Here is a 27,642-nt window from a genome sequence, read left to right as displayed (position 1 = left end):
AGGGCCCCACCTAAGATCCCGACTCTCTCACAAGACAACAGTCAAAGCTAGAACCTTCTTTTTCAACTGTCCAATGTTGCATTTCCTTGGCTTAGCCCTGTCTTTCCTGGCTGGTGTGATAAACCAATTCATGTTGATATGCTTATGGCTAAAAACCGTGTTACCTCTTCCTAAAGTATGAACATTTTATAAAGAACCTCCTAAAACCCCCAAAGCCTTAATGCAATTCTAGTGGTAAATTCTTAGGTATTATATATGTAGTGGATGAGTATTAAGATATTTTGGAGAAGGCTATTTCAGCAAGTTTCTCCACTGACAGAATCTATGAAGTCATGTAGCACACCTATAAACAAGTCAAATTCAGATTTAAAATTGCATTTTCTTAATCTAAGAACTAAAATAATGACACGTTATTTCTGATTAAATTAAAATAATAATAACTGACATTTACTGATCGCTTTCAACTTCTAGGCCCTGTTTTCAGCATTTTACGTGCATTAACTCATTCCATCTTCACAAAGACCTTACAAAGAGTATATTGTTACCCATATCTTACAGATAGAGAGATGAAACAATCTGCCTTAGGTCACTCAGCTAGTAAGTGGCAGGGCTGGGACTTGAGCCCACTAGAGCCCACACTACTGACCACACACTACAGTGACTTTCGAGGAGACTGGTAGGAAAGCACTTCTCCACCGAAAGAGAAATAGGAAGTTTCAGAGGACGCTACTCTTTTCCAGTCTCACCTCTTATCACTCTTTCCTCCCCACTCCCTGTGCCCCATGTACTGCCCCCCCCCACTCTCACTATTGTACTAGCCACAGTAAGGTACTAACCCTCTTGAAAGGGTGTACTGTGCAAGGTCACACATACAAGCTCATGCTTTTTATATTCAAGCTTTTCCCTTTTTTGTGTCTATTTGATCACTTTCATCCCTCATGGTCCACCTAAGCTATCAAAGGATCCATACCCCCATTCCCACCCCCACTTCAGAATTCACCGTCTCCCTCCATATGTATGCTTCTGTCACAATACTTACCACATGATAACAAGCCTGGATGTTTTATATTTCAGGTTCTCTACTGAGATTAGGGGTTCCATATCACCTGTCTTTCTGATGACTATTTTCCCAGTGTCTAGCTTACTGCCTTACGTCTTGGAAACAAATTTTGAATTCAGTGTTTGTTTAATTTATTCAAATTGAATAATTTCTTTTCATGTTTTTCGGTTGACAATAGGATACCTTGAATGGTGACATCATCATCATTACCCAAACCATACTCAGAAGAAATAAAGCTGCTAATACTTCATTTTAAAACGCACTTCAATCTTTTAAAAATGACTGTTTCTATAATATTCAATGGCTAGAAGTATCTCAGTGGAATCCCTAATTGTACAAAATACTATTACCTCTTTTATTATTAAAATATCTGCCTTCCTCCATTCTCAAGCTATCACCTAACTCCCAATCCATCCTAGATAATGTGGGCATAGTACTTTTCTTAAAATACCATTTTTAACATTTCATTTTCCTCTTCAAGTTTTGACGTTGGTGTTCCATGTCCTAACAAATCAAGTTTGAATGTTTCTATCTGGTTTGCTTCAGGGCCCTCAATACCCGATTCCTCACTCATTATTCTAGAGTTTATCAACCAACAGGCCATGAACATTGCTGTGACTCAATTAAGCTTACGTGGCAGAGCTGGCACTTCTAGGGCAGCAGACTGGTTGCCTCCATTTACCCCACACTATTATTACCATTTTCAATGAGTGCCATGAAGTTAAAGGTTGGGAAACACTGTCAAATTCTACGTCAATTCTCATTGCCTTCCCAATCAACCGCCTCTACTTTTAAATGAGTCCATCCCATAGCTTCATTTTGGCTGTTTCCCTTACTTGGAATGCCATCCTTCTTTCCTTCTCACCATATTTCAATAGCCAGGAGAAGCCTGTCTGCTTGTCCAGGACTCCAGAGTCCCTTCTCTGAATAACTGCTGCATTTATAGAAGCACCACAGCACCTCAAATTAAGGTTTGACTTTATTCTTTGCTTTCACAGATTCCTTCTTTCACAAGTAACTGCCCAGTTATGAACCTGCAGTTCGAGATCTCAACATATAAACTGTTCAGATCTGAGAAGTTCCAGGGGCACAGTTGCATGGTACTCAGACTGCAAATAAGCTCCATCTCTCTCTTACTCTGCTGCTCCTTCAGTAGCTTGATCCTTTCCGTTTTTTCTGTCCTCCCAAGCTCATACTCCAATTTAAAACAAAATCCATTGTCTTCAGCCTCTCTAGCCTGTCAGAAAAGCTAGGTCTTCTTAAGATCTGGGGTTACCCTTAATTTCTGGACAAAACTGCCCTGCTCACAGTTACCTGAATTCCAGCTTGGCAATTTCCCTGGACTCTGTTCATAGAATTTCCCAGCATTGACTTCTTTCTGGAAAACAGTACTCTGACAAGCTGCTTTGAACTAACTAGCTTCTTCTCCCTTTCCTCTGCCCTCACCTCCATCCTCAGGAGACCCATTGAAATGTATCTCAAGCTTTCATTCACACTTCCAAGTCCTGCCATTGACAGCAAGCTTCTAACTTATTCTGGAACATTTTATCTCATAAGTATCCTGTTTCTGGGTTTTCCCACTAATTAAAAAAACAAAAAAACCCCACTGGGGTATCTTTGTTCTGGTGTTGAGGTGGTGGAATTTAGTGATGTTTGATAAGGAGAACAATTCCCCTGTAGAAAAGGAACACAAGATAACTCCACTTATGAACAAAGGAAATAAGGTGTGGAGAAGTTGTATGGTTTGTTCATCATAGATTGTATCAGAAACCGGGCTGGTGTAGAATTAAGCTCCTCCGGGTTTACCCAAGACTTTCATCATTTTAGCACTCAAAGTCCCATATCCCAGGAAACTCCTTAGTCCTGGAAAATGGCTGGTGACTCGATGTGGTCCCCTGACCCCTGAGTCCCCATTCAGTCCCTTAGCCAGGTTACAGAGGTCCAGTTCCCTGTCTACTCCATCTTTTCTGTGCTACACCTGCTCCCTGATGATCTGATACAGCAGAGGTTAACAAGCCATTCAGGGCTGATAGTGTGTTTAATGTTTCCTCTAAAGCATATTACCTGTCCTTACCTGGGTTAAATTTCCCCCTCTAATCCAAGCCTTCTGCAGTGCAGCTTGGCTCTATCCATGGCTCTCATCAGCTTAAATCATAAAAGATTTGAACAGAAATGTTCACTCTGGTCCTATTCCAACTGTGTGTTTAAAGTTAATGTGTCTAATGTGTCATCTTGGGGACTGAGACTGGTGGCTGAGACTCTGTGCTCATGCAAATCATCCCATCTTGCATTTCTCCAGCACCGAGCAGGCAATGAATCACTCGCCCGCTCTCTCTCTCTCTCTCTCTCTCTCTCTCTCTCTCTCTCTCTCTCTCTCCCCCTCACACACACACACACACACACCATGTTGGATGCTAACATAGTTATTGGTTAAAAGAAGTAAGAAGAAGGATAAGGAAAGAATTTCCTTAGAAGTGGTTTTCTCTTGAAATATCTTCAAGAAATATTTTATAAAATATACTTTCCAATTCTTTGTTTCTCTTAAACTTTGGTTTCAAAGCATAAACTGAAGTTGAGATCTAAATTACTTGGAATCAGCTGCTGGCAACCACACAGCCTTGAGAAACCCCAGAGGAGGGCTGAGGGGATCCTGGACCGGCTCCTCCCTCCCAACACAGCCGGAGGCAGGCCCTGGAGTGGGAGTTCCACCCTCTGTCACCCCAAAGGCTGGCAGGCCCTCCTCTGTACCCCCTCTCACCCAGAATATTATTTCTATAAGGAAACACAAACTTAAAAATATTCTCTTGACGTATAACCTGATTGTAAATTGGAAACCGTCAGTAAAGAACACCTCACTCCTTGGTTTCCTACTGTATGGTCTTCTAGACACAAGTCAGAAGTTAAACTTACTATAGCAGGAAGATGCTGATTATTTCCCCCAATATCCATTCATGCTTTCTTCTTATAAGAGCATTTTTTTAAAAAGTGGGCTCATAACTGACCAAAATATAGATTATACTTCCCAGCCTCCTTTTCAGGCAGGTGTGATTACATAACTATATTCTGGCCAATGAGATATAAATAAAAAGCGTTAGCTGTGATTTCTCTAAAGTATCTTTAAAGGACAGGGGCACATCCTTCATTACATCTTTTACTTTCCTATTAACTAAATGAGGATAAGGGTAACTGGAGCTCACGTAGCCGTTTTGGACCACAAGGTGAAAGCTGTAAGTTTGGGTGAGCAAACAGCGACACCGGAGGAGTCTGGGTCCCTGATTGATGATCCGTCATCCTAACTCGGAAGTGCTTTCCTCTGTTCGCTTTAACACGAGAAAGACGTCATTTTCTGTCTTGCTTAAGCCACTGTCACTGTACTTTGGACTTTTCTGTCATACCCAGCCAAACCTAATTCGAACTAATGAAACATGTCATTGAAAGTTACAAATGCACGGGTTTTTGCATCAGGCACCAACCTGGTGCCATCTCTTATAAACCCTATGACCCAAATACCTTACCTAGTCTCTCTAAGTCTTTCTCTTCTCACATGTAAAATAGGTAGGACATTCCTCTAGGGTGGTTGTGAGGAGCAAATTAGATTAAGTATATGAAGTATGCAGCATGATGTTGGTGCACAGTACACTCCTAGTAAATGTACTCTAATTATATATAGCGGCACATTAACAGAGCAATATGGGCACAGTGATGGCTCTGGAAATTCTGAGCGTGTCTACATCTAAAAGATGAGCACGGCAGTAGTGCACATCACGGTTTAAAAGGTGAATAGATTAGAAGCAGGGAAATGCTTCAAAAATCTCAAGTCTAGCGTATGGCATTACCAGTGGAACTGAAATTGATATTTGTTGAGCCCCTTTTATGTCCCAGGAACATTCTTGGAGGAAAAGCCACAATCGTCAACAAAAACACACATGCCTCTGACACTCATAAAGTTTACAGCCTCATATGGGAATTAGACATTAACTCTTTTGTGTGTTAATAGATTTCAAGTTTGTTTTTTTTCCAAAAAGTGTCAGAAATCTACAAAAAACCAAAAAGTTGACATTTTGACTATTTTAGGCATTCAATAATAACAATTTGAGCTGCTTTGTACATAAATGACATTATTTTTATATATAAAAGTTTCCTGTTCTTATTAATTCTTGAAAAACACAAAAATATAGAAAAATGTACACCTGCTTTCCTAAACTTCCTTTCTGGAAGTTTCCATCCGCAGTCAGCGGATGAAAATATTCATTTGGGTATATCCGACTGTCACGGCAAAAGGGTTTAAACTAATAAGTAACTACATGAAAAACGGTGTTAAGTGCTATGAAGGAAAGAAATGGAACGTTCTGAGAGCTTGCATTAGAGGGCCCTAACATAGTGAGGTAGTGTTAAACTGATATGATATGAAGGGTGAGCCTGAATTAACTAAGTGAAGGGGGACAGAAAGTACATTCCCATGAAGTGAAAGGTAAATGCCTTGAGGGGGAAGGGAGCACAATAAAGTCCTATAATTAAGTTAACGCTGGTGTCCCTGGAGTGGTGTGCCCGAGGGGAAGCCCAGCCTGAGAGGAGCTGGAGAAGGCAAGAGACAGGTTCTGGAGGGCCTCGTAGGCCTTTACAGAGGGTTTGGAGTGTATGATTGGATGATGGAGTGTATCAGAACTAGAGCTGGTGTGGTTGTACAGTGACCAACTCATCTTGGCTTTGAGGATGGCAGCTTTTGAGCAGAGTCCTAGGGAACCAACCATTCCAGTTTGCCTGGGATTGAGGGCAGGGCTAAAGTGGGACAGTCCTGGGCAAATCAAGGGATTCATCACCCTAGTAGTTTTAATGATTTGATTTCTTCTAAAGTGTATACTCTGGCTACTACAGAAAATGAAGTGTAGGCAGACAGGAATGGAATTAATAAGACCAGTTAGATTGTTGGCAAGAGAAGACAGTCGCTTGGGCTAGGATCATGGCAGTCGAGCTGAGAAAAGGATGGATTTGAGGGAAATTTAGAAGGTAAAATTGGCATGACATGGTGAAAGGTTACAAATACTATTTTCAGGACCACATGGATTAATTCAAGTGTAAAAGTGAAAGCTGGACCTCAAATTCCACATATGACTACTCTGATTATATTCTTCTAAGCACTGAAACACTAGGGTAGACCCAGGAGGGTATTATCTTAGCCAAAGTATAAACTATCTGGTCTAAGCCTTAGTTTCAAGAATCAAAGGCTATAAAGAAAAAATTATGGCTCCTTAACTTGCTGCCTTCAGGCAAGGGCCATTTAAATCACCTCAGATCAATGTGCTCCATACGGAAAACAATCTTTTTTATAGCCTAACAACCACACCTAACCTCAAATAGACTTGCTGTAAATGAAGCCAGGAACTCTTTCACCTGGATTTGCTCTAAAGCATTTTTTCCTCCTATGAGAAAATGTTCTTAAGCGACCATGAGCTACTTATCTGGGTTTTGTTGGTATGAGAACTGTGCTTCTGACAGGATTTCCAAATAATCTTTTGCTTCTGTCTTATTTAACTCATATTTCTCAACTGAACATAGTTTTAAAATTATTATTTACTTAAGATTGTCATTATGGTTTTATGATAATCTTAGCATTCTTTACAAGATGTTCTCCTTTTTTAGTAGGAATAGCAAACAGTATATATAACTTGTTAATTGTTACACTCTTTTTTGCACCATAAAACTACTTGGTGGCTTTAGAAACAAGAGGTTACGGTCATGAGCCAAGCAAACAATGACGAAACAAGCTTGATGTCATAAAATCAAAATTGACACTTAAACAGCATTCTGCTTTGTTTTCTTCCATTTATATTTAATCTAAATTCTCCAGTAAACCTGCAGGAACTTCTTTGTTAGTGTTTTTCATATCTATAAAATATATAACTATTTTCTTTGCAAATTAATCATTACCACACCTTAATATTATTCAATTATACTCTGTAGGAACCTAATTATTTTACTCTGCAGTATTTAGCAATGTTAAATTAATTTTGAGACAGGTTAGTTAGCATGTTTTTAGGTAGACAGGGAAGTCCCTGGTGGAATAAACAAAGACAGCCATATCCTAAAATTCCAGGTTTTGAAATCACTCCTTCGCTCCAGGACAAAATGTAACAGCGCCTTGAAGTTAATCATAAAATTCCTTTTGGCCTGACAAACGGAACAGAGCTGATAGATATGAATAGGTTATTTTGCCAATCCTTTTAGGATGGGCTAGCAGAACAAATCTGGCAGATGAATTCCATTAAAAGGCGCAGGCTCCCCTTCCACCCAAACAGGCAAAGGAAGGTATACAAGTAAGAGCTTTTTGGGCACCCCCATTCGGGACCATTCCCGCTCTGGAGCCCTGACCCTTTGCTTTCAATAAACTATCCTCTTTTTAAAAAACACTCTTTGCCTCTCCTGGATCCATGTTTCCATTCTTCGGTCTCATGAGACGTGATCCCAGCACTCACAGCAAAAATCCCCTGCATCATTTGGGGACTCACAGAAAAATATTCTGTGGGGACAGAGCCAGGAGTGCAGTTTCCAGCCTCTCACCCTCACATGGAAAGGTGCTGGCTCAGGTAGTAAATGGCCATCAACTATGATTGGATGGCCATCAGCTGTGGCTAGTTGGTCGTCAGCTGTAACCAGTGAGTCATTGGCTACTAATATAACTGCCGTGGCTACACTAGCAGAAAATGGGGTCTAGCAAGAAGATGGTGGCTGAGCTAGCAAGAGCGGATTGTAGTTAGCAAGTGGGGTTGGTTGGCAGAGAGAGAAGTAGACGGCAGGTTGCGGATAGTGTGGCTCCTGCTTCCTGTGTCTCCAACCCAGCCGCCAGCGAGAATATAGTGGTGTGACTCCCCTACCTATGGCTCCGTTGGTGTTCCTTTTTGGCCTCACCATGTCCTGCATTCTTATGTGGGGAGCGGGAGCTGAGACCCCGCCTGACACCCTGCATGACATCTGGATACACCACATTTTATTTATCAGTTCATTAGTTGATGGATGTTTGGGTTGTTTCCACTTTGGGGCTATTATGAATAATGCTGCTATGAACATTCATGTACATAGATTTTGCATGGACATATATTTTCAATTCTTTTGGGTGTATACTTAGGAGTGGAATTGCTGGGTTATATGATAAATCTGTATTTAACCTTTTGAGAAACTGCCAGACTGTTTTCCAAAATTGCTGCCCCAATTTTACCTTCCCACCAACAATGAAAATACAAGAGTTCCAATTTCTCCACATTCTCACCAACACTTGTTATTCTTCCTTTTTCTTCCCCTTCTTCCGCCCACCCCCCATTTGGCCTCCCATGACTGCCCACAGCAGCTCATGCCAACCTCTGGCTGCTCATGCCCACCTCTGGCTGCTCATGGCAGTCCAGTTCCAGGGAGAGCTGTTGTTCACAATCTTAGCTATAAAGGGTGCAGCTCACTGGCCCATGTGGGAATCGAACTGGCGAACTCAGAGTTAGGAGCACGGACTCCAACTATCTGAGCCACTGGGCTGGCCCATTTTTTTCTTTTTGATTATAGCCATCTTAGTGGGTGTGCAGCAGTATCTCATTGTGGTTTTGATTTACATTTTCCTAACGGTTAATAATATTAAGTATCTTTTCATGTGCTTATTGGTCATTTGTATATTTTCTTTGGAAAAAAACACCTATTCAGATGCTTTATCTTTTTTTAATTGGGTGATTTGTCTTTTTATTATTGAGTTGTAAGAATACTTTGCATATTCTAAATACAAGTCCCTTACCAGCTATCTGATTTGCAAATATTTTCTCTCATTGTGTGTGTTTCTTTTCACTTTCTTAATGGTGAAGCAAAAAAAATCTTAATTTTGATGATGTTCAATTTATCTATTCTTTTCTTGTTCAATTTATCTATTCTTGTGCTTTTGGTGTCATATCTAAGAAACCATTGCTTAATCCAAGTTCTCAAAGATTTACACCTATGTTTTCTTCTAAGAGTTTACATTTTAGCTCCTACATTTTGAATTAATTTTTGTAGGTAGTGGGAAGTAGAGGTCCAACTTCAATCTTTTGTATGTGGTTGGCTAGTCAGTTGTCCTAGACTACTTTTTCTCAGTTGGATGGTCTTGGCACCCTGGTCACAATCAATTGACCATAATGTAATGGTGTATTTCTGGACTCTTAATTTTATCTATTGATCTATATATGTCTACTTATGCTAGTTCAAGCTGTCTTGATTACTGTAGCTTTGGAGTAAGGTTTGAAATTGGGAAGTGTGAATCCTGCATTTTTACTCTTCTATTTCAAGATTGTTTTGGCTATTCTGGGTCCCTTGAAGTTCCACGTTAATTTTAGGATTAATTTGTTGATTTCTGCAAAGAAGCCAGCTGCAATTTTGACGAGGACTATGTTGAATCCGTGGAGCTCTGGGGAGTATTGCCATCTTGCCTTTTTATTTGTTTAAGTCTTCTTTAATTTCTTTCAACAATATTTTGTAGTTTTCAGAGTATAGATTTTATATTCTTTTATTAAATTTATTCCTAAGTATTTTATTCCTCTTGATGCTATTGTAAATAGAACTGGTTTCCTAATTTCGTTTTCAGTTTTTTCATGGCAAGCATATAGAAAATAATTTTTTTAATATTAATCTTGTATCCTGTGATCTTGCTAAACTCATTTATTAGCTGTAATAGTTTAAGTGGATTCCTTAGGATTTTCAGTATATAAGATCACGTTACCTGCCACCTGGATGTTCTTTAGGACCATAGCAATTGCAGTGGTGGTGCTGAGCTGGGGGGTGTTTCTTCAATCCCTTCAAAATTGTAATAGGTTTTTTTGCTGAAAGCTTTTCATTTTTCTAATTAGAAAAGATGAGTCTCTCAATAACAAAATTCATTACCAATTATACATTACATTTCAACTAGATGCAGCTGAAAAACATATGGTAGTGTTGCTTTTAAACTCAAGGGTTGCACTTACTGATCTACCTAAAAATATTAGATCATGATTACAAAATACTGTCAGTATTGATCTCTTTCTTCAGATGGCAGCATGGTTTAATAGAAAGACCTCCTTAGCCTCTGGAATTGGAAGGCTTATTTCCAGTCCAGCTCTGTCCCTATTAGCAGTGAGATTCATGCCTGCCTAACTCACTTCTCAAGGTTATTGTTGGTCCAGTGAACTACTTCTTCAGGCTGTCTTCTGTGGCATGACTAGTCCCTCTGCAGAGGACTGAGCCTCAGAGGGGTGGAAGTACCCAGGAGCAGAGGAGGCAGGACCAGCTGGGAAATCCCTAACTCTTTTAAATCAAGTCACTCTCTTGGTTTCATCATGGGTACTTCCTTTCCTAGTTTAAAACTATTATGACATTCCACCTCATTGAGGAAGCCCTCCCACATTAAGGGTGTATATTTCTTTGGTAAAGGTATATCCATCCAGATCTCACCCAGTCTGGTACCTGCACACTGAAGAGGATCTACAGGATGGATGGGGAAATGACAGTAGTGATCAGGAAGAACAAACAGGTTGTGGTCTTATCTTAGTCATGGAGCCAAGGCTTTGTCACCAGGATGGAGGATTGGCAGGGGGAATTCCATGCCTTATTATAATCATCATAAAGCTTTTTGCTCTAGCTGCATCATTTCTTGCTTCCTTAACATGCAATTAAGGACTGACTTTATAAAGACAAACAACATGTCTGTTGTATGATAGCCAAAACCTATAATCCTAACATGCGGTTTCCTAGCTGGGCTCAATAGCATGGTGGCAAGAGTGTGGCCCTAGGGTCAGTTTGTCCTTGGAGTTAAATCCTGACTCCATCTCTTAATAGTATATGACCTTGGCAATTTACTTAACCTCTCTATTTCCCCCATGTCCTCATCTATAAAAAAAAGTACATAGTAATTCATAGACATTATTGTGAGAATTGAATAAAACATATACAGTTCTTACCATGTGATAAACACATGATCCATTTTAGCTATTAGGAGTAATACAGTAGTAGTAGTCTCTTTCAAGGCCTCCAGTTAATTAAGCTAAGAAAACTACTTGACGTTCAGCCCAGTGGTTTTCAAACTTTAGTATGCATAACAATCACCAAAATAATTTTTTAAATGAAAATTCCCAGGCTCTACCCCTAGAATTTCTGATTCAGTGGCAGGGCCATGAATCGCACCTTTAGCAAGTACTTTACACCAGTGTTCTGATTCAGAGGCTCCATGGGCACCTTTAAAATCAACTTTATTTTGATATAATTTCAAATTTACAGAAAAGTTGCAAATTCACACAGAGAACTCTAATGTATACTTTATCAAGATTCATCAGTTTTAATATTTTGTGACATTTGCTTTAACAATCTCTCTCTCTCTCTCTCTCTCTCTCTCTCTCTCTCTCTCTCTCTCATCTCTAATGATAAAAATTTTTTCTAAACCATTGGAAAGTAAGTTGCATATCATACCTCTTTACTCCTTAAAACTTCAGTGGGTATTTCTTGAGAATAAGGATATTCTCTCTATACAACTGCTGTTCAGTTATCAAATTCAGGAAACTTAACATTGATTAGAAACTTTTATCTAATATGCAATCCATATGCCAATTTTATCCGTTGCCTAATTAATGCCTTTTACAGCAACCTGTTTCTTTCTCCATAGAGGATCCAAGCCAGGAACCACATTCCTTTCATTTCCTTTAATCTGGAACAGTGCCCCAGCCTATTTTTGTCTTTGAAGACACTGACAATTTTTAAAGAATACAAATCAATTATTTTATAGACTATCCCTTATTGTAAGTTTAGCTAATGTTTTCTAGTGATTTGATTTGGGTTAGACATTTTTGGCCAGATTCCTATGTAATTGATGTGTCCTTTTCAGAATATCCTCTCTGCAGACATATGATATCCACTGGCTTCTCATTGGTAAGATAGACCACATGTGAAAAATACTTGACTACTTTGAAAAATATTTGACTAGGCATTTTCTGTTCCAAGAGAACTGAGAACCTCAAGTGATCAAAAAGGGAAATAAGATTTTTCTATTGTGAATTTTCTGATTGTTGGTTTGTTAAGGGGTTTATCTATCCATTGCCTACGTACTTCATTAGATCAAATAATAACCACAGTTGCTATTGAATTAAAAACCACAACACATCATGTTTAATTTTTACAGTTCCCCACCTCCAATCCCCTATTTCATTCTTAATAACTCTGGATTATGACTTTTATTTTTTGGTCATATAGGTAACCTGCATGATATGTCATATGACATAACTAGACCCATCCATGCTATTGATGGTAGTTTTGAGGTCAGTAGAGACAATTTAATTAATTTCTCTCATCACACATTTTACACGGATATATCAGCTTCCTCTTCAATGGTGTTTTCTGTTTTTGAAGGCTATTAATGATTTAATTTCTTTAATAGTTATAGGTCTATTCAAACTATTCCTTCTTGTGTGAGTTTTGGCAGATTGTCTTTAAAGGAATTGGTCCATTTCATCCAAATCTGTGGGCATAGAGTTGTTCCTAGTGTTCCTTTACTATCCTTTTAATGCCCATGGGCTTTGTAAAGAAGACCAGGATGCTGTGGCATATTTCAAAATGATTCCTTTCCCTCTCCCCCTGCGGGAAGCATGAGGGCATTTTTCCCCCTGATATTCACTATGACAATCTGGTAGGGTTCCTAGAGGTAAAATTCACAAAAGCGTGGGAGTCCCTTTATGACTAGATCGCCCTTGGTGTCTCCAACTTATCCAAAGTGAGCCTCCAACAATTCATCAATTACAGTTCAGGCTTTCCTACCCCAGGACTGGGTCTTTTGAAGGTTTCTGCTCTGGCAAGTTACTATGAGTCACTGTATTCAACCTGTTTTCCTCCCCAATTTGGTGGGCAATGGTTTTCCCTGTGGGATTCTCAGTCGTGGGAATGGAGGGCTCAAGGTCAGGCAGGTGGAAGATTGGAGAAAACAACTACAGACGTGAGTCAAATATCATGGTTTTAATCAAGGGTATGACTGTTATTGAACAAAGCCTGTCCAAGTCATAAGATGCGCTGAGTTTGAATAATGGGTTGTGCATTAAGAGTGTTCTAAATTAAAATAAAATGGCAAAGAGAAAGTACCTAGAGAATTTAAGGGGAAAAAAGTAATCAAAGTAGACTCAACGAGGATCAGAAGGAAGGACCCAGCGGAATTCTTCCAACTTGATTTCAGAATTTCAAAAGCACAGCTATTCCAAAAGGGGGTGAAAAAAAGGTATGTGACGTTATTAACAAGGAAATAGCATGTGTGATGATATAAAAGACAAGCTAAACAAAAACACAAGAATAAAGTCCTCATAATAACATTAATATAATAACTAACGTTCACTCAGCATTTGCTATATGACAAACATAATGCTAAATATCATAGCATCGGCATATTTAACCTTCATAGCAACACTATGAAGTAGAAACTATATCCTACCATTTATAGATGAGGAAACTGAGGCTTTGTGACTTTAAATAACTTGCTCAAGGTCATACAAATTCAGGTCTGTCTGACTCAAGAGTTAGAAAATGTGTTTCTACCAAATTCATAGTATCAGTAATATTTTCTATTTAATAACTATCACTGACGTGTCAGGCACTTTATATACTTTTCTTCATTTCTCACTACAATCCTGTGAGGTAGATTTAAATAATACAACACCTAGGTATTAATAAGGTAACATTATCTTATTAAATATTAATAGTAGCCTTACCCAATCCTATGAGGTAGCTATTATAGATATTTATAGGATATTACCTTATTAATTATTAACAATACCTTCATGGAGAGTTATATTCAAAAGTATAAAAAGCAAATACTGAATTCCCTCAAAAGCAAACCACATTGAGCGTCTCTGTGCCTCCTCCTTCTTCTCCTGTGAGAACAGGCAATTGGGGAGAGTGGATAGAGTATGGATGTTGAAGCCAGACAGGCCTGGCCCTGACAGACTTGGAATCAGATCCCAACACAGTTGGGAAAATAACAACTAAAAAGATCTTATGAGAGACACAGCTGATGCTCTAACTCCTTTGTAACCTGCCTTTTAGTGTGCTGTGGATGTAGTGCTTGTTTTGGGGGGAGTGGGGTGAAATCTCAGGCCTCTAATAAGTATTAGAAAAGTTAAAAGAGAAAGCACAGAAAGAAGTAGTGTTTGAGAATTAACGTAACTCTGAGAAAGATCTGAACATTCTTTTTTGCAAATAACAAACCTGAAAACCTGGAAGAATAAGATGGTAACTTCCCATAGGAAATATGAGTTCCCAGAATTATGGAATATGGCATGGACGACTGGTTATCTTGAGGGAAAAAAGATATACTTCTAATATTATACAACTTGTCCTCTTTGCTTAATGGATTATTTGAAGCTCTAATTTGAAAATTATCCAAACTTGTTGCTTTTTCTCTTACCATTGCATTTGTTGGATTACTTTTGCAGGATTCCCAATAAGTGGGCAAGGAAAGGGAGAGGATGGACTTGTGTCCCAATAGAAATTGTGATCAAATATTTGATTTAAAAATGGGGAAAATGATGAAATCACTGGTTAAAATTAGTTTTCTAGGTTAATTGATTGATTCAAACATCCATGGTTAGAAGAACACTTGGAACCAGGATGGGGAAGCCATTGGTTCATTATGATGACTCGTTTGACTAGAGCATCAGATAAATACATGTTAGTCTATAAATAGCCTCTTCCCTGATGGTTTATAATATAAAGATTAGAGCACATGCCGTCATACTCATGGGTACCCGGAACACAGGTAAGATAAGATGAATACCGTTGTCCAGGGGAGTGAGACTGAAAAACTCCCACTTCCACCTCGTCCCTTATGCCATCAAACACATTATAATCAATCTTCCCCGAAACGTCACCCAAACTCTACACCAAGGGAATTCTGAATGAAAAGGAATCTGTTCTTGGAACGAAGGCACAGTATGACAGCAGTAATAGTGATAATGACAGCAGTAATAGTGATAATATAGACACTCTCTATTAAATGTGCCAAGGGTGGCAATTCATGGAAAGAGTCTATGTGATCCTTGGTAAATTCATGTCACCTTGAGGAGCACAGCTCATAGTCAAATAGTCCTCATCCCCAGTTCTGATAAAATGAGTATCTGGCCAACCCAAATTGTAGGGGTGACTTTAGGGGTTAATTCTTTTAATTTTGTGGGTCTAGAACACCTCAAATTTCATCATTTTATCTTAGCAGGTTCCATGATGGTCAGGTTCCATGGGCAACCTTGATGATGTCATAAAGAGCTGGAAGGTCTACCTAGTCCCATTTTCCATCCACAGGACCAAGCAAGCTGTTTAGCAGGCTATACCCTGTGTCAGTCCTGGCCTCATTCCTTCTTCCTCTGTGGTTCCCCGTGCATCACAGTTGAGTTTACAGTCTATACCTATACCCAGTTCTAGCTGCTCTTCCTCACATCCAATTCTAGAGCCTGTTCAAATGGAGGCAGGGAGTTTGTCTTAGTTTATTACAGCTGTTAGCACAGACAACATAGAGTAGGTGGCTTATAAACAGCAGACATTTATTTCTCACGGTCCTGGAGGCTAGAAAGTCCGAGGTCAAGTTGTTGGCAGACTTAGTGTCTGCTGAGAGCCCACTTCCTGGTTCACAGACAGCTATCGTCTCATTGTGGCCTCACATGACAGAAGGGAAAAGGAAGCTCTCTGGGCACGAATCCCATTCATGAGGGCTCAATTCTTGTAGACTAACCACTTCCCAAAGGTCTCACCTCCTAGTACTATCACATTCGGGGTTAGCATTTCAACGTGTGAATTTGGGGAGGACACAAATATTCAATCTATTGCAGAGTTTAGTATGTATAGGCTTAGTCTCTTCTTACAACCTCATTTCAGGGGCTGAAAAGAAAGTCTACTCTCTAAGGCCTGAAGTCTGGCTCCTTAGTTATGGCTGCTGGGTAGCTGTGTGACCTGCCCATTGCCCAGTTTCAGGGCAGACCTGAAGAAGGCATGGAGGGTGATTATACTGACCTGTGAGGACACGTCCCCTCTGCCTAGCCCCACCACCCCTAGTCCTGAATTTTGACCAGTTATTCTGCCCAGGATCTCAGTGCTGAGGCTGAAAACCAAAGCACAGCAAGTTGTTGGAACTACTTGTTTCATGATCAGAGTCATGGTTCTCCAGACTTTTGGGTTCTGGCTACAATCTGAATTTCTTCTTGCTGTGCTCCCTGCCCGCCTCCAAACTACCTCCCCCTGCCAAGTTTTCTGAAATCTTGATTAAGGTAACTGAGCCTTGCGGATTTTGTGCTGCTCTGCCCAGCTGAACCTCTGTCCAAAGCACTGCACCGCAGCAAGGAAAGACCCAGAGGCAGATTTCCCATGAAGCTTCCTCAGGATGCTTAAACTTCAGGGACCCTGTGAATGCTGAGAGGTGTTGAGTAGTCTATACGGGAAGAGAAAGCAAGGTTGTTATCACAAATAATTTTTGCGGGGCTGGCCCGGTGGCTCAGGCAGTTGGAGCTCCATGCTCCTAACTCCGAAGGCTGACGGTTGGATTACCACATGGGCCAGTGGGCTCTCAACCACAAGGTTGCCGATTCAACTCCTCAAGTCCCGCAAGGGATGGTGGGCTCTGCCCCCTGCAACTAAGATTGAACAGGGCACCTTGAGCTGAGCTGCCACTGAGCTTCTGGATGGCTCAGTTGGTTGGAATGCGTCCTCTCAACCACAAGGTTGCCAGTTCAACTCCCGCAGGGGATGGTATGCTGTGCCCCCTGTGGCTGGAAGGCGGCGACTGGACCTTGGGCTGAGCTGTGCCCTCCACAACTAAGACTGAAAGGATAACAACTTGAAGCTGAACAGCACCCTCCATGGCTAAGATTGAAAGGACAGCAGCTTGACTTGGAAAAAAGGCCTGGAAGTACACACTGTTCCCCAATAAAGTCCTGTTCCCCTCCCCCAATAAAACCTTTAAAAAAATTTAAAAAGGAATAATTTTTGCTGCTAAATTGTCTGCAGTCATCTCAAAAGAAAGGGATATGAATCTCGAAGTCACTTTTTTTCCAAGTATTTTGCTGTGATTTCTTCACTCATTCTAAATATTCACTTCCATACCTAATTTTGTATTTTGTATTATTTTTTTAAAAGAGTGATCCCCAAATTTTATAAGCTTCATGCCCCACAAAATCTGGATCTGCCCTGGGGAAGACCCATGCCCCAGCTCCAGCTCCAGAAACTATGATTTCATTGATCCAGGGCAGTAGATCTCAGCTGAAGTCAATTCCCCCCCACCCCCTCATGCATATTTAGCAATGTCTGGAGACATTTTTAGTTATCACAGCTGAGAGTGGGAGGAGATTTGCTATTGACCTCTAATGAGTAAAGGCATGGGATGATGCTAAACATCTTAGAATGCAGAGAACAGCTTTCAACAACAAAGAGTTAGTGTCACAGATGAGAAGCCCTGATCTAGGAGGGGGCTCTGAGCTTCAGGACTTTTCAGAATCTTGCCAATTAATTTGACTATATAGACAGGATTGAGAATCACAGTTCTACAGATAATAACAATAGCTAACCTTTATGATTGAGTACTTACTATGTGCCAGTCACTGTTCTAAATGAACATTTATTCTTTGGAAAAAACTTATGAGCTAAGCACTCTAATTGTTCCCATTTTACAGGTGAGGAAACTGAGGTACAAAATATTAAGAAATGTGTCCTGGGATTCTACCCCAGATTATTGGGTTTCAAAGCCCAAGCTGTTAACTCAGTATATGGCATAACCGAACCTCTTTGACTGACTGACTTCATACAGATAGAGAGCTCTATGAGAGAAGGGAGGGAAAGTCCCTGGCGGTTCCCATGGCCACTGTCCTCTGTCTGCCTCCACCATTTGGAAACGAAAGTGAGAAAAGGTCTCCAAATAGGTACAGCACAGCTAAAATGGGGGAGAAGTATACAGCCACTCTGAACTGTGTGCCCAAGGACAGCCCCCCTACTTGGAGGTCTGGGTCTTTGTTCCAGTTTCTCAGATATGTCTATATCTAGTTCAATTTGCTGAATGCAATTTCTTAAAATGAAAGTTTTATGCAGAAATGGTAGACTCATATTTGGGTAAGAGTTTTGAAAAAAAAAAGGTGCCTCGGCCCATTAGACTGTAAATAAGTAATAGTAATTATTGCTACCGTCACCATCTCCAGAGCAGTAATGGGCTGTGTGGCAGTGTACCTTTTACGGACGGCTGTCTTTAATTGAAAGCCATGCCAAGCAGCTGTCTGAAGTGCTGACTACCAGACTGGGAAAAGTACTGCCAAATGGGAGGAATGCAGACAAGTTCTGTGGCAAAATGGTAGAAATATATAACCTGACTTGACTCTCTATTTAGTCACTGTTACAAAATGCTCAAGCAGAAAGCACCAGCATATTTGAACTTATTGGCTCAATTTCACAAAACTGAGATGAAGAGGGCAATTTCTGCCTTCGGGGCAGGGGATGTGGTGGGGATAAGACAAAGATGCAAATATTTCCACAATAAAATAGGTCATAGAAAGCAGTACAATAAAGGGTTATTGCAGGCTTGGAAGAGAACCCCAAGCCCCACATGAGAAGCACAGTTATGGCCAACTCCTTGGTTTCAGCCTTGTAAGATCCTGAGCAGAGAATCTAGTTGTGCCATACCTGGACTTCTGATTACAGAAACTGTGAGATAATAAATGTGTGTTGTTTTGAACGGCTAAGTTTGTGATAACGTTTTCACACAATAGAAAATGAATACAATAAACTACATGGGTTGATTTTCAAATGCTGAACCAATCTTACATTCCTGAGACGAACCTTGTTTGGTCATGTTGTATTATATCTTTTTATATATTGCTACGTTTGGTTTGCTAGAAGCAGAAGCTGATCGGAAGAACTTCCCTGGAGGGAGCCATCACCAGGCCTGGAGCTTATCCTATCTCAGAGGTAGAAGGGAAGGGAACAGGCTTGGGAGAATGTAGCATGTTGGACGTTACTCTTGATCCTTTGCTGCATGCAAGCTCCCTAGGAGAGATCCCATTATTTGTGAGTACATTGGGCAATCACCCTACAATGTCCTCTAAAATGCATTCTTTCTCCAAGAGGATAGCTTTTGCTTTCACCGCAGAGGCAGTTTCCAATAACGAAATGCCAGCATTAGCCAGGAGGGGATAAGTAGGTTAACTTATCTTACCATCTCCTCAGGCGCACAGATATTCTTAGGAAAGGATAAAATAATGGGCTGGGATGGACTGATGAGGAGAGCTGAGAATACATCTGAGACGCTGAGCCCAAGAAGTGGTGATGGGGGCTGAGGGTGTAGGAGCACTGGGGTGACACTGGCAACAAGATGAGACTCCAATTCACACTTCCGCTCAGGCTCACGCTGTAGCTCAATGAGACATTCCATCACATTCCCTTCTAAGGGAGTTTGGAATTATGTCCGCTAATTCTATGACCTGCTCCCCTTCAGTTGGTGAAGGGAGCTTGAGTCTCCTCCCCTTCATTATGGGCTGGACTTAGTGACGGTTTCTAATGGACAGAATATGGCATCACTTCTGAAACTAAGTCATTAAAGACACTGTGCCTTCCATCGTGGTCGTTCTTGGATCACCTGTTCCGGGGAAAGCCAGATATCATGTCCTGAGGAAGAGATCCATGTGGCATGGAAATGAGACTGGCTCACAGCTGTGTGAGTTCAGCCATCTTAGAAATGGATCTTCCAAGCCCCGTCAAGCCTTAAAAATGATGGCAGCCTTGTCAACAGCCTGACTGGAACCTCATGAAACCCTGAGCAGAACCATCCTGTTAAGCTGCTCTGGCATTCCTGACCTAAAGAAATGGAGATAATACATGTTTGTTGTTTTAAATCACTAAATTTTGTGGTAATTTGTGAAGCAGCAATAGATAACTATTATACTTTAAATGGGTCTCAATCAGCTGTTTCTGATCTATATAATTCAGTGACCTTTGGCATGGAAGGGCCCAGCAAATAAAGATTGCTAAGTAAGACCAATCTCTGTATTTTACAGGCAGGAAAATGAGGTCTTATCTGGACTAGCACTAATGTGCTTTGCTTTATTTGTTTAATTTTGCCTGCTTGAAGTAATGCTTTTGAACCACAGCAGAGGAGGTTGTGTGTTAGAGTATGCAAATGTATGCAAAGCACCAGGAAGGAAACCATTATTCAGCTTCTGAACAGCAGCTTTTTGCCTTGCCTAAAGATGGAGAATCTCAAGGGGCATGACTGAGCAGAATTATAAAGTGGGAAAGGGGACATGTTGCTATTTGGGGGGTAAATCCATGGAAAAACTGTTTCCTTTAGCCTGGAGACATCTCAAACAGAAAGATAAATCACAAAACTGATAAAAATATCCTCTGCCTTGCCCAAGAGTGGAACACTATACACTTTCTCCATTCACTCTGATCCCATAAAAGTGACTCTAGGTTCACCAGTCTTGACATTCACACTTGGAAAAGAAGTGAACAACCAGTCTTGATAGAAACAAAAATTTTAAAAACAATAGGTCCTATCTTAGCCAAGTGCCATCTAGATTCGGAATTCTGGGATGACCTTGGGTCAGTTTGTTCCTGGACTGAACAGGGATTGCTCAGTCAGGTGAGCCAGTCTGTCAGCAGGGCAGTCAGCACATCTGAAGGGTCCCTGTAAGCAACCCTCTACCGGTGCTCTCAGGGGTTTCCTGAGCCTGAGGAGTGATGGGTAATGGGGACTGCGACGCTGGAAGTGCTGGGGAAGGAGATGATTGCACCTGTCTCCTCTCACTGCTCCATTGCATCAGCTGGGAATGTGGGATTCTGTCAGTCTAGGTCTTCTCCTGAGGCAGGGGTTGGGGCCTAGCACAGACCCAAGGACCCCAACTCCCTGAAGAAGTTTTCCTTTTCCCTGTCAGATACCCTCCTTCCACCTTCTGAATGCTCCTTCTACTACATCTGTACCTTCCTTTGAGCACCATGATGTCATATCCCACTTTGTACTGTCGTGTTACACCTCCTAATGGTGGACACTGTGGTCTGCCACCCAGATCTCCACCTGTGGGAACAAGACAGGAATTCCCCCAAGTTCTGGGCATGGTATCTGTTGAAAGCTCATAGCTGAGTCCCTCCCATGTATTTCTCTCCACAGAAGGTAGCTTTTTGTCCAAGTTTACTTTCCCTGGAGCAGGGGAGCCTGCACCCAATGGCACTGAATACAAAGGCACATCTCCCTTGCCTCCGTTTGGGACATCTCTGAAGGGCCATCTCAGCTTCAGAGCTCCCTGTGGGATCAGCTGAGGTGTTTGTTGCATCACAGTTCAATTCCTCCTTCTGTCCAGTCCTGGTTTTCTCAGTCCCACACAGGTGTGTTCTTAAGAACTCTCCCCATTTAACTTCCTGCTCCAAATCTCCATCTCAGACCTAGGGAACCTGCCCTACAACACTCCCAGGAGACCAGAATCTTACCGAGAACTAGCTGTCACATTCTTTGTATCTATCTCCCCCTCCTGCCCTGCTCCATGGCCCTGGTACTCAGCACAGTGCTGAACAGAGTAAACCAACCGATTTCTGATGGATGGGAAACAGACGACCCCTTGGACAAAGACTAGACAACGACCATCTATTCTCCTTTTCCCCGTATGTCCAAAGGAAACGCTGAATAGCTTCGTCGCTAATATGCAAAATATGTGCAGAATTTATAGAGATTATAAAATATATCCAGTAAAGGGAAGTACTTGTGTAAAGTGTTGCCTATGGAAACTCCCTTTTTAAAACCTGGAGAATGTTTATTTTTAAAATGAGGGAGTGTAGCCCAGACTCACTTTAATCTTTCTGTTTCAGGTGAGCCGGTCTCACTGAAGTCAAGATAGGTGTCATATAAATGTGCTTTGTCTCAGGCACCCTGGTAAAATTTTGATGAGGAAAGCCAACAACCCATTCCAGGGATCTGCAGGCATTCTAGAGAGATCTGCTTAACTAAGATCATCCCTTGTTTAGCTCAATGGTAATTTTGGCTATGTGATAATCAGAGGCGGTGCCTGTAGCCTAATTGGGACTCTTTCTGCTCTAATGGGTCCCACTCAACATAGCCAGCAGGAGGCTGTGAGGGTTTGGTCCCGGATCCATAGGGGGGTTGGCATTTTGCTCCTCTAATGGCTTTCTGGCTGCTTGATTAGCTACGTGCCCCCTGTGTCATTGCTACCCTTCCTTAGGGGGACGCCGGAGGACACTTGCTTGAATTAGATTATAGATTATAGGCAGACCTCAGAGATATTGCGGGTTTGGTTCCAGACCTCCACAATGAAGTGAGTCACGTGAATGTTTCGGCTTCTCAGTGCCTATAAACACTACACTGTGGTCTAGTAAGCATGCAGTATCACTGTATCTAAAAACAAGTACATACCTTAATTAAAAAATACTTTATTGCTAAAAATGCTAATAATCTGAGGCTTCAGTAAGTCTTAATCTTTTTTCTGGTGGAGGGTCTTACTTTCAGTTTGTAAAAAATGCAATGTCTGTGAAGTGCAATAAAGCAAAGCACAATACAATGAGGTATGCCTGTGAAAGATCGAGGAGGTTAAGGGTCTTAGTTGGACTGGTTGTTAATATTTATTTTTGTATCCCCAGGATTTTGCACAGGGTCTGGTTCAAAAATGTGTGAATGAATGAATGAATGAATGAATGAATGAATATCAACAAGAGGATGACTATTGCTCCCAGGGATAGTGAAATCCCGCCTTTCCTTCTCACTCTTTGCAGGCAAGAAGCACCAATCAGCCTGAGATCCTTAATTCCTCACTCAGAAAATAATGACATTTATAGATTTTCTTTATTGTACTTTTTCCTTCTTTGCTAACAGCAACACCATGCTTCACCAGGACAAAGAAGTCTTACCCTGAATCACTGTTCTGTTCAAGCCCCACTTTGGTACTACTTCTGGTCACACAGGGCCCTCCCATTCTCAAGTGGGCCCTGCCCCCACCTCTGCGGTTTAGTTCCCACCAAAGACCTTCCAGGACAGTCTGATACCTTCATCCCCAGTCCAGGCAGCCTTAGCCAGTCTCAGCTGACAAAGGCCCCTCACTTCTCCCTTTTCTAACCAAAGTTTCTTGGTTGACAACCCCCACCCCAGCCCCAGGGGAACTCATTCTGTACTCAGTTATGTTAATATATTAATCAGATAAGACTTCAGTTTTGTATATCCAGGAGTCTTTGTCTTTTGATTTTTGAAACAGCTTTGCATATCTCTGCTCTGATGTGTTGATTTTCATTTTCTTTCTTTTATTTCAAATGCATGAGAGCCTCCTGAGGTTGGCTTCACTGTCAACTTGTTGTTTCCTCTGGGTTCCCCAAAATAGCATGTGAGAGTGGCCTTCCTTTTGAGTGTGCAATACTGTTCACTATTTCCGGGCACTGACCAGGCGAAAAGGCCAGCACCCCTCATGAGCCACTTCTTCTTTTTTTCTTTTTTTAAATTTTATTATTTTGCCAGGTTTATTGAGATATAATTGACAACATTCTGTAAGTAAGATGGACAATGTGATAATTTGATACATGTAAATATTGTGAACCAATTACCACAAAAAGGTCAGTTAATGCATCCATCACCTCACACAGTTATCTTTTTGTTGTGGTGGTGGTTAAGAACACTTAAGGTTTACTCTCTTAGCAACTTTCAAGTATATAATACAGTATTGTTAACGATAGCCACCATGCTGTACATTAAATCCCCAGAACTTATCTTATAACTGGAAGTTTGCACCCTTTGACCAACATCTCCGCATTTCCCCCAGCCCCTGGCAACTACCATTTATTCTCATTTTCAATGAGTTTGGCTTTTTAAAATTCCACATATAAGCGAGAACAAACAATATTTGTCTTTCTTTGTCTGACTTATTTCACTTAGCATAATGCCCTCTAGTTTCATCCACAATGTTGCAAATTGCCAGATTTCCTTTTTTTTTTTTAATGGCTGAATAATATTCATTATATATATATATATATATGGCAACTTCTTTATCCATTCATCTACATTCATCTGCAGATGAACACTTAGACTGAGGCTGTTTCAATGTCTTGGCTATTATAAAAATGCTGCAACGAACATGAGAGTGGAAATATCTCTTTGAGATAGTGATTCCATTTCCTCCAGCTATATACCCAGAAGGGAAATTGCTAGATCATATGGTAGTTCTATTTTTAATTTTCTCAAGAACTGTTTTCCATAGTGGTTGTACAGTTTACATTCCCATCAACAGTGCACACGGGTTCCCTTTTCTCCACATCCACACTAGCCTAGCACTTATCTTACTTAAGTGAGCCACTTCTGATCTACCTTCTCCCCATGTCCTTCCCTTGCTCTGCAGTTACTGGCTCCCTCAACAATCAAGGATGGAGTGCCCACTAAGGGTCAGGTTCCGAACCACCTCCTGGGGATGCAGGATATACACATATTGGTGGTCCCCACCCTCAAGGATCCGCAATGAGGAAGTCAGGGGAATGTGATGTGGCCAGTGTGATGATAGAAATACCTATTTAAGAAAATGGAGGAGGAGCACCAAAGTAGAGGAGAGGAAAGTGACCTAAGGAGGTCTCCTGAGGGAGAAGATGCCTATTGGTTCTTAAAGGATTAGCAGGCAATGGCCTGATGACGATGAGAGGGGAACGTATGTATTTATGATTCATCCAACAAGTGTACTGAGGACTTGCCATGTACTAGGCAAAGTTTTAGGTGCTGGGGAGACAGCAGTGAACAAAACAGGAAGTTCCAGCTCATGCAGTTTTACTTCTAGTGGGAAGAAACAGACAATAAGCAAAATAAACAAATAAAATGTATAGTAGGTTAGAAGGTGCTATGTAGAGGAAAATAAATCAAGGAAGGGGATTCAGTGTGTATGTGTGGAAAGGGGTCTTCTAAAATATGGTAGATTTAACTATGGTGGCCCGGAACTGCTACTATAGTAATCTCTTTCATCTTCACTGTTGCTTTATTTACAAAGTGCTTTTACATCAGTTCATTTAATTCTTAAAACCATCTGTGAGGAGGTAGGAAAAAGCAGTCTTCTGGGCTCTGTTGCTCCCTGTATTCGTTTGCCAGTAAAAAAATACCACTGAGAGGCTTAAAGAAATGTATTGCCTCATAGTTCTGGAGGCTGGAGGTACGAGATCAAGATGTTGGGAGGGTTGGTTGGTTCCTTCTGAGGGCTGTGAGGAAAGCATCTGTTCCAGATCTCTCTCCTTGGCTTGTAGATGGCCATCTTCCCCCTGTGTCTCTTTACATGTCTTCCCTCTAGTTGGATCTATCTCTGTATCCAAATTTCCCCTTTATAAAATGACACCAGCCATATTGGATGAGCGCCCACCCTACTGACCTCATTTTAACTTAATTTCCTCTTTAAAGACTCTATCTCCAAATCAGGTCACAGTCTGAGAACTGGGGGTTGGGGCTTCGACATATGAATTGGGCCAGGTGGGGAGGTGTAGGATCATAGTTCAACCCACAACACACCCCAAGTCACTGAACTTTAGGTTTCACAACCCAGATCCCCGTAAGCTGGTACTGGCTGACTCAGTGTCTCAGAGACACAGGACAGCTTAGTCTGTGCAGGAGTCACTCACAATTCACAAACCATTTACCAGGGTAATTTATCCAGGAGTGAAGGAGCTTTACATGAAGGGGTCTACCTGATTCACTGAAAAGTCAAATATTTTGATTTTTGAAAAAGGACCCAAAAAATCTAGACGGTATTAAGCTTTGCTGCCAGGATCAGCCACCTCTCTGAGTAACCCTGAAAAGTCCCGTAGTTTCATTTTATGTAGTCAATGCCTGGACCAGCTACTAAAGCAATAACTGAGAAACAACAGAAAGCACAAGAGATAAGCTAAGTTAGGAGGGACGTGGACTCAAGGAAAAGGCAGGAAAATGTTGAGGAAAGAGGAGAGGAAAAAGACGTCAGGGCGCTACAAACTGCCTCCAGTCACATAAATTACACCCTCTCACTAGATTACAGTAACATATGCAAATGTGTTTTGAAAGATTACACGTGTTACACAATTATAAAGTGTTATTTTTTCTGGTAGAAATACCAAGGCATTGTACCCTTTGGAGACGGGCGGGTACTGCTGGGTTTTCTGGCAGACTACTTCTTAGTTTTGCCTTCATTTAATTTTCTAGCCACAAATGCAATATAACTCTTCTATGAGTCTACAACATGCATCCCCATTGCTTTAAGGGTTTTTTGTGGTTGTTGTTTAATTAGCAAGCGTGAAAAATTTCCAAGTAACATTGACCTCCATGCTAACCTAACTGGGGGTGTCAGTTTGGAATCCCCCCCCCTTTCTCCTGAGGTCCTGGCAAACTCTTGTTGTAGAAGGCAAGAGAGTTGGAATAAATTGTCCCTGACTCTCAGATCTCATATTTCGCTCATGCCTTCGTCAAAGAAGGACCCCTGCAAATAACAAATCGGCTGTGTTCCAGAGCCTTCCAAACAGTGATTCTCAAAAGCTACCCAAGTCCCACCTGACAGGCCTCCAACTGACCCAAGAAAACAAGTCTTCCCTTTCAGTCCTTTAGGACAAGCTATAATATTTACAAAACCATATGCTCTTGTTTTATATACATCTAAGACTTATTAATAACTTGCTAAGGGAATTATCAAAAGTTAATCTAATTTGGAATTCATAAACCAAAATCAATGAGGTACCAAATTTTATTATGGACTCTAGTTTAATATTCCACCAAGAAGTCCAGCTTCTAGAGGCAGTTCTGATGGAGGCTTGCCCACACCTGACATTCTCTGGAGTAGAACTTTGACATTAGTCTACCGTCAGTTTGGCCATATGCGGGTTAAGTTCTTCAATTGCTGCCATTCTTGTTTCTAATAGTAATTTGCTGTTAACTTACCTTCATCATTAACAAGGTAGTTGTGATCTGTTTGTTTACCCTTAAAGTGACTAGTGTTGCAAATTTGTTTCAACTATATTTTTTGGCCTTTAATTTTCCAGTAATTATACCTAAAGACAATTATGCATTGCAATTTGAATATGCATAATTTATGCCCTAATTGCTAAAGCACATGTACACTTAATCTCCCCAAGTGTACTTTACAATGGCCCTTTAATAGAATCCCTGAATTATTTTTCCATTGGTAGGTATGTGAGAAAGGATGGGATTGAATGGCTGTGGGCTATTTTGCCGAGCTCAAAGTGAGCTCAAGTAGAAAAAAGAAAAGGTTGAAAACCACTATTTTAGACTCTAGGAATAAACAACTGAATGTACTGCACATTTTGTAAATAGCTTATAAATGGCATGCACAAAATCATTTCCCTTGGTAACCTGGAAAATAATTATCCACACTTACCTTTCTCCAATGCCTACTCAGCTGCAGGCACTGTGGTTGTAGCAGGAAGTAATGGAGTCCAGACCCATCAGGCGGCAGAGCAGTGATCGGGAATGGGAGTGGGGCGGGGCTCTTCGGAGCAAAGGTTTCAGGGCAACTGTAAATATAACTGGCAGAATCACAAACAACGCCAAGCTCTGCAAATAGTGGCCATAGCTCCCAGCAGTCAGTTTCTGTTCAAGGTTATGATAA

General features: G+C 41.0%; 1 protein-coding gene across 1 annotated transcript in view; it reads right to left on the bottom strand.

Moving 5' to 3' along the window:
- The window catches only part of LPGAT1 (lysophosphatidylglycerol acyltransferase 1), a 99,946-nt gene extending 72,514 nt beyond the window's left edge, over nt 1–27,432 (bottom strand). The window contains exon 1 of the mRNA XM_074322430.1: nt 27,412–27,432. The gene's annotated coding sequence lies outside the window, so the exon portion shown is untranslated. The remainder of the gene's footprint in view (nt 1–27,411) is intronic.
- Nucleotides 27,433–27,642: the final 210 nt, after the last annotated feature.

The sequence above is a fragment of the Rhinolophus sinicus genome, linkage group LG17 (genome assembly GCF_036562045.2).
Source record: "Rhinolophus sinicus isolate RSC01 linkage group LG17, ASM3656204v1, whole genome shotgun sequence".
Lineage (NCBI taxonomy): Eukaryota > Metazoa > Chordata > Mammalia > Chiroptera > Rhinolophidae > Rhinolophus > Rhinolophus sinicus.
Note: the sequence above shows the minus strand (reverse complement) of the source record. Positions and strands in the feature narration are given on the sequence as shown.